The sequence below is a fragment of the Acyrthosiphon pisum genome, chromosome X (assembly GCF_005508785.2).
Source record: "Acyrthosiphon pisum isolate AL4f chromosome X, pea_aphid_22Mar2018_4r6ur, whole genome shotgun sequence".
In the NCBI taxonomy this organism is placed as follows: Eukaryota; Metazoa; Arthropoda; class Insecta; order Hemiptera; family Aphididae; genus Acyrthosiphon; species Acyrthosiphon pisum.
Window position 1 is genome coordinate 76,942,747 of NC_042493.1, and position 3,557 is coordinate 76,946,303.

At 31.9% G+C, this 3,557-nt stretch overlaps 1 non-coding gene across 1 annotated transcript; it reads left to right on the forward strand.

Annotated features, from left to right (window-relative positions):
- Positions 1-2,290: 2,290 nt before the first annotated feature.
- On the forward strand, positions 2,291-2,374 carry TRNAL-UAA. Its single transcript has one exon. It is a non-coding gene; the product is annotated as a tRNA-Leu (tRNA).
- The last annotated feature ends 1,183 nt before the right edge of the window (positions 2,375-3,557 follow it).

The following is a 3,557-nucleotide window of genomic DNA, read 5'->3' on the forward strand; positions in this document are numbered from 1 at the left end:
GCGACCATAGTTTGGTGGAGGTAGGGGGGATGTGTGTATGTGTATTTTAAATGTAAAATATTATGCCTTAGGTAAGCAGGCGCTACACATAGCGATTTAAACGAGCGTGTGAAACGCTGTATGCTGCATTATATTTTGTTGATCTGCGATTGAAACGCGCGCGGTTTGGAGCTACCGGCCTTCTTTTTTTTGCTGTTTTCGATAATTTATTCCGCGGATTCACCGCGCGCGTTCAACCGCTATGTGTGCAGTGGCATATTTGGTATAAATGCAGTTTAGTTCCCATGCGATTTTTTCGATTTTTTTTCACCCAAAATGTGTGTTTTAAAGCACTGAATACAAAAATCTAATTCAAAAATTCTCACAAATTATTATTTTGGAAATTATATCTTTCCAAAGTTTACGATTTTACGAATTTACGCATACACTTTGCTTCCTATACGTTTTCGCATTGGATTGTCGCCTCTTATTAATTATGTTATTTTTCTTGTTATATATTATCTAAAAAATGTTTGGTGAAAATGTAGATTAATATATCTGTGACCAATATGACTTACATGAGGTGGTTTTGCATAACAAGTCGAGGGATATTTTCGATTGGCGGAGCGGAGCGAAGGCACCGAGGAACGTAGCGACGATACACGCGTAGTCACTGCCGAGCCGCCGAGGGCGGAGGGATATTGTGATATTGACCTGTGATATTGTAGAGATGTTGGTTTCAATTTTTTAAACAGCAAATACGATAATTAAAATCTATTTGCATATATGGAAATCCACCATAAAAAACAAACAATTTTAAAAAAGTCAAAAAGTTTTTTTGATATTTTTATTGAAGATACCTATAGGTATTGTATTTTTGAAAAATGTCTGTTTTATAGTTTTTTTTGTTATACATTTTTAAGTAAAAAAATACGAGAACTTTTGAATTAGACTTTTGTATTCAGTGCATAAAAACACACATTTTGGGGGAAAAAAATTGAAATAATCGCGTGGGAACTAAACTGCATTTGTTCCGGGGCACGCGCCTACAGTGGCAAATTGTTAAAGGTTATACGTTTTCTGCTATTGTAAAATAATATGTTATATAGGTACCTATACTATTTAGTATATTATTTAGGGTGGCAATCTTCCACAGGCCTGCACGCGGAAAACATGTAAATACCCCCATGTACCTATGACATGTGGCGCAGCCCTAAAATATGAAAATATTCAATTATCATAAAACACATATTTAATAATATTATTATAATTTATAATGAGATCATGCAGGAAGCCGGGCTTTAATTTAGTTTTTAAATTCAAGTTATTAGTCGGCTTCTGCAGTTATCCGTTTTGTACAGTACCTACCAAAACAATAACATTATCTAAGCGGCGACGGCTGTTGACTATATATATAATAGTAAAATACCAGTCGTCAAATTTTGTTATTGAAAGTCAGCAAAATTCACTCTAAACCACCCCCCCCCCCAAAAAAAAAAAAAAAAAAATAAACCCTAGGATCACCACTGGTGTGATATAAACTACGAGTAGGTATATATTATTGTACTATAATGAATTGCAGTGACAGTACGAATTTCGTCATAGTTGTATCTACACAAGGCCGGCGCTAAAAGTATTGGCACTCTGGGCGAAACCATATTTTGGCGCCTTTATACTCCTCTCACCAGTTGATAACAGCAATTAAAATATAATATTATTATAAATAGTCAATAGACCACACGAATTATTGTAACAAATCATCACATACCTACTTTATATTATAGTATATATAGCCACAATGGCCGTCGCTGTCGAAAGTATTATATAGGCTGCTGCCCGAATTGTACGACAAAAATAATAATATGATACGAGCATTATAATATTTATAGGTATACTGCGAAAACGAATTATTGTTTTTACAATAATAAATGTGCGATTCACCACGTTATATCTACCGTTGCGTCATATATCGTTAATTAGTATATACAATTATGTCAAAGTATATTCATTATAACAAAAAATATTTTTGTGACTGTGCAAAATAAATATGCAAATGCTATAAGTCCTCGGCCCTAATAATAAACAATAGGTAGATAGGTTTTAATTTAAGTGATTTGTAGAATATAACATTTTCAGTTTATGATAATTTGAAATCTATTTAACATGGAAATAGGTTATCTACATTATCTTAACAAAATAAAAAAATCTCTACATGAGAAATCATCAAGTGAATATCCAATCTTGTAAAAATATGAATTTCAAATGTTCATAAAAATTTAATTTGATTTGCTTGTAGACATTTTTTCATGCAGTCAGGTTGACCGAGGGGTCTAAAGCGCCAGATTTAAGCTCTGGTTTCCAAATGGGAGCGTGGGTTCGAACCCCACACCTGACAACCCTTATATTACTGTTTTTATTTTTCTTTATCTAGTTAATAAATTATAATGATAAATTAAAAAAAAAAAAAGTCAATCGAAAATGCTCTTTTTTTTAGTAAAATTGTTGGTAGAAATAAATTAAATTGAATAAGTATATACTCAGCTACTCCAATCCCAAATCTTATCAGTACTCTTATAAGTTATTCATCCTGTAAAAGCAATTACAAATATTATTAGTTATTACCTATACTTATATAATATATTGTATAACCAATTATAATTTTAAATCAAAACCATTTGGATTTTTTTTTCAATCATTGTCTTCGATACCAATGATTTTTCTTATTAAATGAGTTATCAGCATTCTTCAGCACAATTTGTCGTAGTTTATACGTTCGCATCTAATATTTAACGTAGGTAGGTACCTAAGCTTAAAGTGAAACCTCGGTATAATAATAGGTACGTTATATATTACTTTAAGATAGAAATACCTATTATGACCCACTGGTCACCGGCCACCAAATTCGATTTAAATGTATTGTTCAATTATTTTATTGTATATGGTTTTTACATGGTGGTTTGGTAGAGAAAGACGCTGGGAAAGACCGACGAAGAAAGAATATATTGTGGCAGTGACCCACAACACTTTTATTAAATTTGCATATCGAGTTGACGAGTTGATTGTCTAATAACTATATTGACAATAAATTTAAAATCACGAGTGAGTCATTTTATTGACCTATATAATATATTATTATCAAAATTTTAAGTAGGTAAAGTACCTATAAGGACATTATCTGCAGTGCTTATTCGATATTTTAATTATCAAGCAATATATGAGCATTTTTAATTTGTGATATTTCACATACCCCTATTGTCTTGATTAAAAATTAAAATATCGAAAAACCGCCGACACAATAAGATAATAAATGTTCCCACCTAAAAGTTAGATAATAGGTCCATTCACTCTAATATCAAAACTAACTGTAGGTACAGTTTTGAAACTATAGTGAATGACAATTTCCTATGGCGTATACATTTGTAAGACGGAGAAAACAAACGCATGCATAGCGTCCTCTTAAATGTAATATGTATGATATAGGTATATAGAGTCGGTACGGGAACGTTAAACGTTGAGGCGTGAGAACTTCAACTTGTAACTCTTGCCAGCGTTTTAGTTTTTTTTGGAATAAAATATAA